This window comes from Procambarus clarkii, chromosome 15, assembly GCF_040958095.1.
Source record: "Procambarus clarkii isolate CNS0578487 chromosome 15, FALCON_Pclarkii_2.0, whole genome shotgun sequence".
In the NCBI taxonomy this organism is placed as follows: domain Eukaryota; kingdom Metazoa; phylum Arthropoda; class Malacostraca; order Decapoda; family Cambaridae; genus Procambarus; species Procambarus clarkii.
The window spans coordinates 45,260,008-45,275,268 of record NC_091164.1 but is presented as its reverse complement, the minus strand read 5'-3'; positions in this window follow the sequence as shown (position 1 = coordinate 45,275,268).

Genomic DNA, 15,261 nt, shown 5'->3' with positions numbered 1-15,261 from the left:
ATTTTCCATTAACCCCCCTACCCAGGTAATAGAGGTTATGTTGAAGATGGTTGCATTGACGTGAAAAAAATGCTACGAATATGATGCAATATCGAACCAAGATTTGTGTATCAGAGGTTAGGTCCAGGGTGGTTGGGTTGATGCATAAACAACACTTTCCTCCCTTAAATACAAAAAATTTGAAGTTAGAAAAAGGGAGGTTAGGTTCAGGGCGGTTTGGTTGATGCACAAACAACACGTTCCTTCCATATTTACGATGAATTTGAAGTTAGATAAAGGGAGGTTAGGTCCAAGACGGTCGGGCTGATGCACAAACAACACGTTCCTCTCATATTTACGATAAATTTGAAGTTAGATAAAGGGAGGTTAGGTCCAGGAAGGTTGGGTTGATGTGTAAAACAAAAACACTTACCCAACAATATAGCTACAATATTGAACATAATTTCAAGTTTCAAAGGAGAGGGGCTGTTAGGTTCATACCCAATACATCATTTTTCTATGAATATGGTTACAATGTTCAACAAAGAACCTAGTAGGTTAAGCACAGTGCGGATAGGTTCATATCCAAAACTTAACTTTTTGAAGAAAATAGATAAAATATTCAACAAAGCTCCAAGACTTCTTCAGGTTAGGCACGGGCATTTAGGTTCATATCCAAAAAACATCACTTCTCTGAGTATATGTTGCATCAGAGGTTAGGTCCAGGTTTATATGGAATGGGTGAAAAAGTGGGTAAAATAGGCTTTGGCTGTGCTATGATACACAACATTTAGGCATATTTGGTGGAAATTGTCTCCAATTTGGTGGCGATAGCTTAAATTTCCCAAACTTTAATCAAATCTGCTAGGTCAGGCTTAGGTAAGGCTATGTAGGGTAGGTTGGAATATATGAAAACTTGGCTAAAATGGTCTTAAAAACACAACATTTAGGTATATTTGGTGGAAATTGACTTAAATTAGGTCGAATTTAGGTGGCATAGCTTAAATTTTGCCAACTTTAACCAATCCAGGTTTGGATATGCTAGGTTAGAGTAGGTGAGGTTGTATAGGGTAGTATGGAATAAGAGAAAATGCGGTAAAATTGGGTTTTGGCAGTGCTGATACACAACATTTGGGTATATTCGGTGGAAATTGTCTTAGGTGGCATAGCTTAAATTTCGCCAACTTGAACCAAATCCAGGTTTGGATATGCTAGGTCAGGTTAGGTGAGGTTGTGTAGGGAAGGATGGAAATAGGAGAAAATGTTGGTAAAAAAAATGGGCTTTGACAGTGCTATGATACACAATATTTGGGTATATTTGGTGGGAATTGTCTTAAATTAGGTCGAATTTAGGTGGCATAGCTTAAATTTTGTCAACTTTAACTAAATCCAGGTTTTGATATGTTAGGTTAGGTTAGGTGAGGTGGTGTAAGGGTAGGATGGAATAGGAGAAAATGTGGGTAAACATGGACTTTGGCAGTGCTATGATACACAACATTTGGGTATATTTGGTGGAAATTGCCTTAAATTAGGTCGAATTTAGGTGGCATAGCTTAAATTTCACCAACCTGAACTAAATCTAGGTTTGGATATGCTAGGTTAGGTTAGGTGAGGTTGTGTAGGGAAGGATAATATATATTATATCATAGAGGTAATGAACTAGCATGTTTATGAAATAGTGTAAATTTTCCTATTTGGGGTTCGAGCTTTATGGCAAACTCACATATTGTATGGACGGAGGCGACATAGGCTTGTATGTGAGGATATGGGATGCTCATTTTTAGCAAGTTTAGCTTTTGCTAGGTTGAATTTAGTCAAATTTTTGTAGTATAAGTATATTTTTTGATAGATTTAGACGAATTTAGGTTTTAATAGGATGCATTTTGATAAGATATAGCAAATTTGCTTAAAATTGTCATAGAAAATACTGACTTTACCTAACCCCACCTGCCCTAACATACCTAAAGTTAGGACAATCACGTCTGTTAGATGGTTTGCATAGATAAATATGGGTAGCCTGATTGGAGAGGATGTAACAAGGAGGGTATTAATAAGACATTAAAAACAATGGACATATGTTAGATGAATAGTTTAGCACTAATAATGTTGAAATATTAATGGAAAATTAATGTGTTTTATATTGAGCTCATAGGAAGTCATATGTACCATTTTTATACGTGAAATTCTGACTTTTGGGGAGTTGGTTAAACTCAGCATATTATAATTAATGTCCTAAATATCCCTAAAAAAATATCATGCAAACTGAGTATTGTTTGACCTAGTTGGTTGTGTTTGTACATATATAGAACAATTAATATACTTGTGTAATAATTGTGCAGATTATGTATTTTGCATAAGTTGTATGATTATTCCAATTATGTATTGATTATATTTCCATAAATTGTGTATTGTTTTGTGCAAGTTGTGTATTAATTGTATATATTTTGTATGTGTATTTGCGAAAATTGTGTAGTTATGTATTTAATGAATATGTGCTAGTTATGTATTGTTCATATTTTGGTAAGTCATGTATTGATTATATTTTTGAGCAGGTTGTGTATTAGTTGTGTAAATGTGTATTTATGCTAGTTGTGTATTTTCATATTTGTGGTAGTTATGTATTGTACGTATTTGTGCTGGATATGTATTTGTGCTGGATATGCATTTGTGCAAGTTGTGTAATAATTCTGAAAGATGTGTAATATTTGTGAAAGTTGTGTATTAATTGCGCATGTTGTGTGATTGCATATGGGACGAATTGTTTATTTATACCTTTGTGTATTGATTGTCTTTGTGCAAGTTGAGTAATTATATAGCAAGTTTGCTTGTATTAATTGTGCAAAGATGTATAATAATTACACAATTCGTATAATAATTGTCCATGTTTTATAATAATTTTGTGCTAATAGTGCATTTATGCAAGTTGTGTTATTAATTTGTTGAAGTGGAACTGGTGCAACTGTATTTTTGTGTGCAAATTGTGTATTTTGTTTATGCTCTGTAATCTGAAAAAATAGATCTTCATGGTGTAAGTGTATTTTGGTTTATGAGATAATGTGTGGGTATTTTGTAAAAATAATGTTTGTGAAATTGTGAAATTTTAGTGAAAGCGCATTTTTGATTGTCTAAATGCATAAGCATTTTGATATATTTGTACAAATACCATACTTTGTGTAAATGTCATAGTCTGACTATACATGCAATATTGTGTAAATAGTATATTTTTGTGTGCAATTGGCATATTTTGTTTGTAAGTGTCATATTTTTGTCTATAAATGACATATTTTTGTCTATAAATGACATATTTTTGTGTGATGGTATATTTTGAGTGTAAATGATATATTTTGTGCATAAATGGCATATATGGTGTGTAAATGTTGTATTTTCTGTGTATGGTATTTATTACATCTGATTACTGGGGAAATGGTGGCAAAAAACTTGCCTATTCTATATGAATGTATAGGTGTGGAGTATTGCGTAGGTATCTATGCTTGTATTTGCGACTGTTGGTTTAGAAACAAGTTAGCTGATTTGCGTAGCAAGACTAGGATTTTTTGTTTTTGAGGTGTAGAAATGATTAGCCTATGAATATAGTGGCTAGCATCCAGCTGAGTTGCTAGATGGATAAATTGAGGTGCCACATTTGGATATCAATTTGATGGATGTGAGGACAGTTGCCTAGCCTATGAACACAGCTACTAATGCGCAGTGCTGCCAGATGTGTGGTAACTACTTGTGGATTATAGTACGATATCTAGCTATAGGCTTTCATAATTGCTGTTGTGTATAAAACTAGAATGAGAGCTATTTATTAAAACTATTATTGTAAACTAATACTTTAAGTGGGATCCCTTGGTTGTTTTAAGCATAGGGTGGACATGAATATGAATGATATTGGGTGGAAATATATAGGAGCTGCCTCGTATGGACTTCTGCAGTTACCTTTATTCTTATGTTCTGCTCACCTGCTATGCTGCCAGATGTAAGATTCTGCTAAGATTGCGATACGACATATGGGCAGCTATTATAGTTTTTGAACCCATCATTGCATAATGATTACAGTTGTGGATGATTAAAATATATATTCTTAAACCTCTGATTAGGTTAGGTGGGGATGGCTAGTCTAGCTATTATGAATAATAACATCAAATACAGTACAACTGCAGGTAGGACGCTAAAGGTCGCATTGATCATCTGGTGACATCATACAAAGTTTGAAAAGTCAGGTGCTGTGGTACCTTAACCCTTACATGCTAATGGCTATCAATACCCTATCCCTATACTGAGGCCGCTTTTTGCAATGTTGCTAAACAACAACAACGAGTCTGTTAAAATGTATTTGTTTGTTATATGATAAGTTAAAATAGGATGGTTTGATAGGGTTTATGAAATGAATAACAGAAATATGAGCAGTGAGCGAAAATACACGCCAATGTAGCTGAATATCGACTACGATGAAGCACAGAGTGCAGTTGAGGTATTAAGCCTGATTAAGAGTTCGCACAAATGTGTGAACCTTGAAGGATCTGCATTTAGCACGTCAGCGCCTTGCACTGCATTAGGGATGATGACGTCAGAAAGAAGGTAGCTGAAGAAGGCCTTATTTAAAAAATATGAGAGACTTGCTTTTACTGAATGAGTATTTTGACTTGTTATATGCTACAGTAAGGTGTGGGGAGGCATGTTTTTTTTCAGCGAATGTGAGATGCGCATATATATTTATGCACATGCAAATATATATTTATGCGTTTATGCAGAAATATTGGATTACTACTAAACTCGCATTAAAGTCCCCACGCCTGGCAGGGGGACTGTTTTTATACAAATGGATGAAAGTGGGTATTCATTTTATTTTGCCCTGTGCTCAATAAGCAATCTCTGAAGAAATAGTGGGGTTTAATTTAGCCCTATGCGCATTAAGCAATCTCTGAAGAAAGATTGACAAAGCTTAAATTACATTCTCTAGAAAGATGAAGAAGAAATAGGGGTTACATGAAAGAGGTGTGACTGAATGGATTCATGAGCTATTAGGCAATCACTAGCAGAGGTAACTAAAAACTGGTGAGCCAAGTCACTATCTTTTAATCCCCTTGATTGTACCTGTTCAAGGACACTGAGCGGCTACCTATTGATGTCATTGACCATTAGCGTTGTCGGTGCAAGGGTCACTGGGGTAACTAAAAACGGGTGCGCCAAGTAGGGATCGTCGAAAAAAGAAAAACGGTCCCGATTTGGGGCCATTTCCACTACTCCCGCGGGCAGTTGAGTAGTAATCTTGGGAATAGTATTTTGCCATATCACCTCATTTTTTGGGACACACGTAAGGAACACAAATGCGAACATGACTGAATGGTCCCCATGACTATTTGCAACTGAAAACTCACACCCCAGAAGTGACTCAAACCCATACTGCCAGGTGCTTTCTGCTAGCGTATAGGATCCCCTAACCACTCGACTAACATGACCGGACAAAAGAGGATGGTAGCCGAGGCTATCTCCAAACCAGCACTCGGATGATAACCTTTGGCATGGTATTCTATCAAATCCCCTAATTTTTGGAAGCACACGTGTGGAACACAAATGCGAACAAGCCTGAATGGTCCCAAGGACTATATGCAACTCAAAACTTACACCCCTGAAGTGATTCGCACCCATACTTCCAGGAGCACTCTGCTGGCATACAGGATCCCTTAACCGCTCGACCAAAACGACCAAACAAAAGAGAATGACTGCCGAGGCTGTTCCCCCCCCCCCCCCCGCCGGCACTCTGTTGATAATCTTGGGCATGGTATTTTATCAAATCACCTCATTCTTTGGAGCACACGTGAGGAACACATATGCGAGCAAGCCTGTATGGTTCCCAGGACTATATGCAACTGAAAACTCACACCCCAAAAGTGACTCGAACCCATACTGCCAGGAGCACTCTGCTGGCATACAGGATCCCTTAACCTCTCGCCCAACACGACCGGACAAAAGAGGATGGTAGCCAAGGCTATTTCCACCCCCTCACCAGCACTCGGTTCGTAACCATGGGAATGGTATTATATCAAAATACCTCATTCTTTGAGGAACACATGAGTAACACAAATGCGAAAAACCTGAATGGTCTCCAGGACTATATACAACTGAAAACTCACACCCCAAAAGTGAATCGAACCCATACTGCCAGGAGCACTTTGCTGGCGTACAGTATCCTTTAACTGCTCGACCACACGACCAAACAAAAGAGGATTGCAGCCGAGGCAATTTCCACCCCCTCGGCGACACTCGGTTGGTAATCATTAGCATGGTATTATATCAAATTTCCTCATTCTTTGAGGAACACGTGAGTAACACAAATGCGAACAAACCTAAATGGTCCCCAGGACTATATGCAACTGAAAACTAACACCCCAGAAGTGACTCGAACCCATACTGCCAGGAGCACTCTGCTGGTGCACAGGATCCCTTAACCGCTCGACCAACACGACCGGACAAAAGAGGATTGTATCCGAGGCTATTTCAACGCCCCGCTGGCTCTCGGGTGGTAATCTTGGGCATGGTATTTTATCAAATCACCTCATCCATTTGAGCACACGTGGGGAACACAAATGAGAACAAGCCTGAATTTGCCCCAGGACTATATGCAACTGAAAACTTACACCCCAGAAGTGACTCGAACCCATACTGCCAGGAGCACTCTGCTGGTGTACAGGATCCCTTAACCCCTCGACCAACACGAACGGACAAAAGAGGATGGTAGGCGAGGCTATTTCCACGCTCCGCTGGCACTCACTTGGTAATTTTGGGCAAGGTATTTCACCAAATCACCTCATTCTTTGGGGCAAACATGAGGAACACAAATGCGAACAAGCCTGAATGGTCCCCAGAACTATATGCAACTGAAAACTAACACCCCAGAAGTGACTCGAGTCCATACTGCCAGGAGTACTCTGCTGGCTTATAGGATCCCTTAACCACTCGACCAACACGACCGGACAAAAGAGGACTGTAGCTGAGGCTATTTCCCCCCCCCCTCCCCGCCGGCACTCGGTTGGTAATATTGGGCATGGTATTTTATCAAATTATCTCATTCTTTGGGGCCAACGTGAGGAACACAAATGCGAGCAAGCCTGAATGGTCCCCAGGAGTATATCCAACTGAAAAGTCACACCTAAGAAGTGACTTGAACCCATACTTCCAAGAGCACTCTGCTGGCGTACAGGATACCTTAACCGCTCGACCAACAATACCGGACAAAAGAGGATGGTAGACGAGGCTATTTCCACCCGCCCGCAGGAACTCGGTTGGTAATCTTGGTCAAGGTATTTTATCAAATCACGTCATTCTTTGCGGCAAACGTGAGGAACACAATGCGAACAAGCCTTAATGGTCCCCAGGACGATATGTAACTGAAAACTCAAACCCCAAAAGTGACTTGAACTCATACTGCCAGGAGCACTCTGCTGGCTTACAGGATCACTTAACTGCTCAATCAACATGACCGAACAGAAGAGGATGGTAGCCGAAGCTACTTCCTCCTCCCCACAGGCACTCGGTTGGAAATGTTGGGCATGGTATTTTATCAAATCACCTCATTCTTTGGGGCTCACGTGAGGAATATAAATGCGAACAAGTCTGAATGGTCCCCAGGAGTATATGCACATGAAAACTCACACCCCAGAAGTGACTCGAACCCATACTGCCAGGAGCATTCTACTGGCGTACAGGATCCCTTAACCGCTCGACTAACACAACCGGACAAAAGAGGATAGTCGCCAGGCCATTTCCCTCCCTCCTCCGCTGGCACTCGGTTGGTAATCTTGGGCATGGTATTTTATCAAATCACCTCATTCTTTGGGGCACACGTGAGGAACACAAATGCGAACAAGCTAGAATAGTCCCGAGTACTATATGCAACTGAAAACTCACACCCCAGAAGTGACTCGAACCCATACTGCCAGGAGCACTCTGCTTGTGTACCGGATCCCTTAACCGCTCGACCAACACAACCTGACAAAAGAGGATGGTAGCCGAGGCTATTTCCACTCCCCTGCCTGCACTCGGTTGGTAATCTTTGGCATGGTATTTTATTAAATCACCTCATTTTTTTGGGCACACGTGAGGAACACAAATGCGAGCAAGCCTGAATGGTTCCCAGGACTATATGCAACTGAAAACTAACACCCCAGAAGTGACTCGAAATCATACTGCCAGGTGCACCTTGCTTGCGTACAGGACCCCTAACCCCTCGACCAACACGACGACAAAAGAGGATGGTAGCCGAGGCTAATTCCACCCCCCCCCCACCCTTCTCACCGGCACACGGTTTGAAATCTTGGGCATGTATTTTATCAAATCACCTCATTCTTTGGGTCACACATGATTAACACAAAAGCGAATAAGCCTGAATGGTCTCTAGGACTATATGCAACTGAAAACTCTCACCCCAGAAGTGACTAGAACCCATTCTGCCAGGAGCACTCTGATAGCATACAAGATCCCTTTATCGCTCAACAACACGACCGGACAAAAGCGGCAGGTAGCCGAGGCTATTTCTACCCTCCTGCCGGGACTCGGTTAGTATTCTTTGGCATGGTATTTAATCATATCACATCTTTCTTTGGGGCACACGTCAGGAACAAAAATGCTAACAACCCTGAATGGTCCCCAGGATTATATGGAACTGAAAACTCACAGCCCAGAAGTGACTCGAACCCATACTGCCAGAAGAACTCTGCTGGCGTATGGGATCCCTTAACCACTCGACCAACACGACCGGACACAAGAGGACTGTAGCTGAGGCAATTTCCACCCCCCCCTTTACCAGCACTCGGTTGGTAATCTTGGGCATGGTATTTTATCAAATCACATCATTCTTTGGGGCACACGTGACGAACACAAGTGCGAATGAGCCTAAATAGTCCTCAGTACTATATGCAACTTAAAACTCACCCTTCAGAAGTGACTCGAACTCATACTGCCAGGAGCACTTTGCTGTCGTATATGATCCCTTAACCACTCTAACAACACGACCGGACAGAATAGGATGGTAGCTGAGGCAATTTCCACCCCCTCCCCCCCCCTTTCTGGCACTCGGTTGGTGATCTTGGGCATGGTATTTCATCAAATCACCTCTTTCTTTGGGGCACACATGAGGAACACAAATGCAAACAAGCCTGAATGGTCCCCAGCATTATATGCAACTGAAAACTCAAACCCCAGAAGTAACTCGAACCCATACTGCCAGGAGCACTCTGCTGGCGTATAGGATCCCTTAACCACTCGACCAACACGACCAGACAAAAGAGGATGCTAGCCGAGGCAATTTCCACCCTCCCCATTCAGGCACTCGGTTGGTGATCTTGGGCATGGTATTTTATCAAATCACTTCATTCTTTGGGGCACACGTGAGGAACACAAATGCGAACAAGCCTGAATGGTCCCTAGGACTATATGCAACTGAAAACTCACACCCCAGAAGGTATTCGAACCCATACTGCCAGGAGCACTCTGCTGGCGTACAGGATCCCTTAACCACTCGACCAACACAACTGGACAAAAGAGAATGGTAGCCGAGGCTATATCCACTCCCCTGCCTGCATTCGGTTGGTAATCTAGGGCATGGTATTTTATTAAATCACCTCATTCTATGGGGCACACGTGAGGAACACGAATGCGAAAAAGCCTGAATGGTCCCCAGTACTATATACAACTGAAATCTCACACTCCAGAAGTGACTCGAACCCATACTGCCAGGATCACTCTGCTTGCGTAAGTGATCCCTAACGGCTCGACCAACACGACTGGACAAAAGAGGCTGGTAGCTGAAGCTTTTTCCTTCCCTCTGCCGGGACTCGGTTGTTAATCTTTGGCATGTATTTTAACAAAGCACGTCGTTCTTTAGGGCACACGTGAGGAAAACAAATGAAAACAAGCCTCAATGGTCCCCAGGACTATATGCAACTGAAAACTTACAACCCAGAAGTGACTCAAACACATACTGCCAGGAGCATTCTGCTGGCGTACAGGATCCCTTAACCGCTCGACCAACCCGAAAAGACAAAAGAAGATGGTAGCAGAGGCTATTTCCACGCCCCGCAAACACTCAGTTGGTAGTCTTGGGCATGGTATTTTATCAAATCACCTCATTCTTTAGGGCACATGTGAGGAACACAAATGCGAACAAGCCTGAATGGTCCCTAGGACTATATGCAACTGAAAACTCACACCCCAGAAGTCACTCAAACCCATACTGCCAGGAGCACTCTGCTGGTGTATAGGAATCCCTTATCCACTAGACCAACATGACCGGACAAAAGAGGATGGTAGCCGAGGCAATTTCAACCCCCCCCCATACTGACGGCATTTGGTTCGTAATCTTGGACATGGTATTTTTTCAAATAACCTCATTTTTGAGGGCACACGTGAGGAACACAAATGCGAACAAGCCTGAATGATCCCCAGTAGTATATGCAACTGAAAACTCACACCCCAGAAATGACTAGAACCCATACTGCCAGGAGCACTCTGGTTGTGTACAGGATCCCTTAACCGCTTGACAAATACGTCCGGACAAAAGAAGATGGTAGCCGAGGCTATTTCCACCTTCCCGCAGGCACTCAGTTGGTAATCTTGAGCATGGTTTTTTTATTAAATTACCTCATTCTTTGGGGCACACGTGAGGAACACAAATGCGAACAAGCCAGAATGGTCCCAAGGACTATATGAAACTGAAAACTAACACCCCAGAAGTGACTCAAGCCCATACTGCCTGGAGCACTCTGCTGGCATACAGTAACCCTTAACCGCTCAACCAACATGACCGGACAAAAGAGGATGGTAGCCGAGGCTATTTCTACCCCCCCCCCCCCTTCCGGCACTCAGTTGGTAATCTTGGGCATGGTATTTTATCAAATCACCTCATTCTTTGGGGCACACGTAGGGAACACAAATGCGAACAAGCCTGAATGGTCCCCAGGACTATATGAAAATGAAAACTAACACCCCAGAAGTGACTCGAACCCATACTGCCAGGAGCACTCTGCTGACGTACAGGATCCCTTAATCGCTCGACCAACACGACAGGACAAAAGAGGATGGTAGCCGAGGCTATTTCCACCCCCCACGCCGGCACTCGGTTGGTAATCTTGGGTATGGAATTTTATCAAATCTCCTCATTTAGTGGGACATATGTGAGGAACATAAAAGCGAACAAGCCTGAATGGTCCCCAGCACTATATGCAACAGAAAACTCACACCCCAGAAGTGACTCGAACCCATACTTCCAGGAGCACTCTGCTGGCATTCAGGATCCCTTAAGGGGGTATAACTAGGTTAAATTAAAAATTGTTCAAGTTACTTATAAATATATTTTTAAAATGGCTATAGAATGCGCTGCAACTGGTCCAAGTTTCACCATCACACCCTAAACAGAAAAGGAGAAAAAAAATACACAACGTATTATGCAACGAATTTTCAACATTTTCAAATAATTTCAGGGAACATATGTGTCAACTAAAATCATTTCTATAACACTCAGATATTAAAATTAGCATATAATAAAGGATTGTTGTGATCAGTTTTATCAAAAAAACTGTTTAGTGTAATAATATAATTTTTCAAAGTTACCCTTCCAAAAATATGCAATATATGATGTTTATAAATTTTTATAAAATCAACAAATGGACTTTGGACTAAAATGTCTACAACATGCTGTAGAAGCACAAACTCTACATATAAGGTGTAATTTGCATGTAAATTGATTAATAAATGAAAGCTGAGAAACACCTTAAATTTGTAAATTACTTACCTGAGTAAAATAAGATCAAAGTTCGGCCACCTGTAGCCGAGTTTGACATTGACCTATTTCGTTCATAATTGGCACCCTTGCAGATAGGCATCCATTGAGCAAGGTGTGCAAGTTCCATGCACATCCCCTGATAACAAACGAAAAAAAAAAAAAAAAAAAAAATATACATATATATATCCTGCACATACATATTACAATTATTACAAAATACCAAATTATAACACTAAAACATACTAACCTATTGACATTGGTCCGAATTGTGGGTCCTCAAGGTGGCACGGCATTGGGCACTAGTAGGCACCTGCATGATTGCTGGATCACCTTCCTCAGGAGCCTATCTCGGCTTGTTGGAGGGAGGGAGGTCTAGGAAGGTGTGTGAGGAGGGTCTAGGAGGGTTGAGGAAGGTGTGTGAGGAAGGTTGAGGAAGGTTGAGGTGGTGTGAGAGGAAGGTTGAGGAGGTGTGGTGCGCCAAAATCTCTCACTGGATATTACTCTTCGCGCTAAAGCGGCTTTCTTTTACTGATAAAGACGGCGACCTAGTGCCAGATTTGCTGCTCTTATCTTCTGGCACTATCTCTTTATAAGAGTTTGTGCAGTAGACGCAAAAATGCGCTATTAAGAACGATAATGGAGCGCGCATCAGAACATAACCGCACCCTATCAGACACACGAGGTGACTGGGGGCTGGGACCTCCCCTATAGCACAGCAAGGGATGAGAAGGTTGCCAATGAGTGTATATTTACTTCTTATGCATACATCGATATTTACGACGTTATTACGAAAAATTTGACGTTTAGAACGTACGACGCAATACTCTTGGCGCGCCACAGCCGCGGGGCACCGGATTCTGCACAATTACGAATGGAAATGTACCATAAATACTTTAATTTATATCATAACATTATCGGGTTTGCGCCAAAGTGTTGCCAGAACGTTGTAGTATTTTTATAAATTTTTCAAAAAGATTCGATTTTTCCGAATTTTTGCGTTTGATAAGCCCCCCCTTAACATTAGAGGTATTAGTGGGAGTTATATAATATTGATATAATGGACAATAAACAACATTTTTACCAGGTAAACTCAGATAAATATATTATTGAAGTTTAATGTCATGTTTTAAGTTCTAAATTAGCTGAGTGAGGTAGCACCAGGTCGTAACTAAATAATAAACAGATATATAGTAATTCATATCCAGAGTCTAACTAATATGTTCTCCAGTGTTGATTCAGGGTAATATCAATGCCAGAGTCAGATTAATATAACTGCCAGAGTCAGGTTAATAAATGCCAGAGTCATGCTAATACATGTACAAGAAAATGTACTCACTTAGTTGTAATGTAGTCACCTAGTTGTATTTAAGGAGGTTGAAATTTAAAATTCAAAATTTATTCTTTGAGAAAGATTTTTAAAAAACATATATATACCATTTTAATATTTAAAACGTTTAATATAATTAAACTGTTTCAACCATTAAAAGCCACAGCATAGGAGATACTGTGGAACATCTCCTGAGAACCTGAGATGTTTTTTCACCCATGATTATTAACATACGGAACTACCTACCCGCCGAACACGTAAATGGCAAAACTCTGCTAACTTTTAAAGTACAGATCATCAAGGCAAATGAATGGACCTCGTACAAGCAGCTGGCTTCCCGTCTTTTTCAAGACCACTAGTATTTGTGGCTCTCAGGTAAACTCAGGTACAGTAATATAATTCTGTACAATATCACAGGTATGAATTCCTGCTAGGCTAAACTGCTAACTCTCTCTCCACATTCTTGTATCTTTTTTTTTTTTTTTTTTTTTTTTGCAGGGATATTTCTGCGCGGACCCTAAGCCTCTGGCTGGCCCACTAAGTGTTGCTTGTTTCTGTTTTACTTGGGCGGAGTATGAGTATTTATGACTCGTATGGTCGCTCGACTCCTAGCATCTTCAACTGGTAAGCACCACAATAAATACACAGTAGGTAATTACAGTAAAGTACATGTCATTCTTAACTAAATAATAAGCGTATCTCCAGCAAAATAAGAACCCTATTTACGAGACTAATGACACTTATATATCATGTAAGATGAAACAGTACATTGTAACAAGGTGTTTATATCATTATATTAATATTTTTACTTTCTCAACACAGTGTACTTTCTTTTATATAAATAAATAAATAAATATATACACGAGAATATTCACATATATAAGATGTCTACGTATAAAGATTCACACATTCTAGACTGACTACCTAATGAGGTAATTTTGCTTTATCATCTGAATGCACCAAACTGTGCCTTTTATTTATTTATTTATTTATTTATTTATTTATTTATTTATTTATATACAAGAAGGTACATTGGGATTGTGAGGATACATAGTATAGTAATTACAATCTTGTAAAGCCACTAGTACGCACAGCGTTTCGGGCAGGTCCTTAATCTAAGAAAATTTTAAGTAAGTAAATACTTGCAAAATTTATAAAAAATGATAACAGTTACAAAGCAAGAAAAAGCAAATGAAAGATGAGAGAAAATTGTAGGTATATTAAAGCACATAGTTCAGATTAATTGCAATAACAGCTTGAATGGTAGTTTAATGGTAGGTCACTAAGATAGGATCGGATGTAGTCAAGGGCAAGGCCTCGGATTCCATAATGCTGGAGTTTAAGTAAGATGTAGTTGTGATTAACAGAATCAAAGGCTTTTCTCAGGTCAATGAAGAGTCCAATCGGAAACTCATTTTTGTCAAGGGCTGAGTAGATTACGTCAAGGAGACTAATGATTGCATCATTGGTGCTCTTTTGGGACCGGAAGCCAAACTAGCAGGGGCTGACTATGTCGAATTTTACGAGGTAGGAATAGAGCTGTGTGTAGATAATTTTTTCAAATATTTTTGATAGAATGGGTAGATTTGATATTGGTCTATAATTGTTTATGTCCGTCGGATTTCCTCCTTTATGGACTGGCGTTACTCTTGCTTTTTTAAGGATATCAGGAAAGGTGTGACACTCTATAGATTTGTTGAACAGTAGAGCTATGGGTGGGGCAAGAGCATGGGAGGCGCTCTTGTATACAATGGGACGGAATTTCACTGGTGTTCCGTGGCTTGGTTTTTAGAGAGTGTATGATGGACACAACATCTGCCGGGCTTATTGCTTATTGGTGAAAGGAGAAGATAGTTTGGATAGCTGCCTAAGAGATATGTGTCTGAGTCTGTGGGATTTTACTGGCAAGATTAGCACCAACCGATGAAAAGAAGCTATTAAATTCATTTGCCATTTCTAATTCAGTTGACAGTGTATACCCATCCTTATAGAGTTTTACTTGGGTATGTGAGCGTTGTTTAGTTCCTAGGATACTAGAGATTGTTTTCCATGTGGTTTTCATGTTGTCTTTTGGTTCATTGAATCTATTCACATAATATGAAAGTTTTGCCTTTCTTATAATACTGGTAAGCATTGATGAGTACCTTTTAGCTTCTTCCTTTGAAACTAG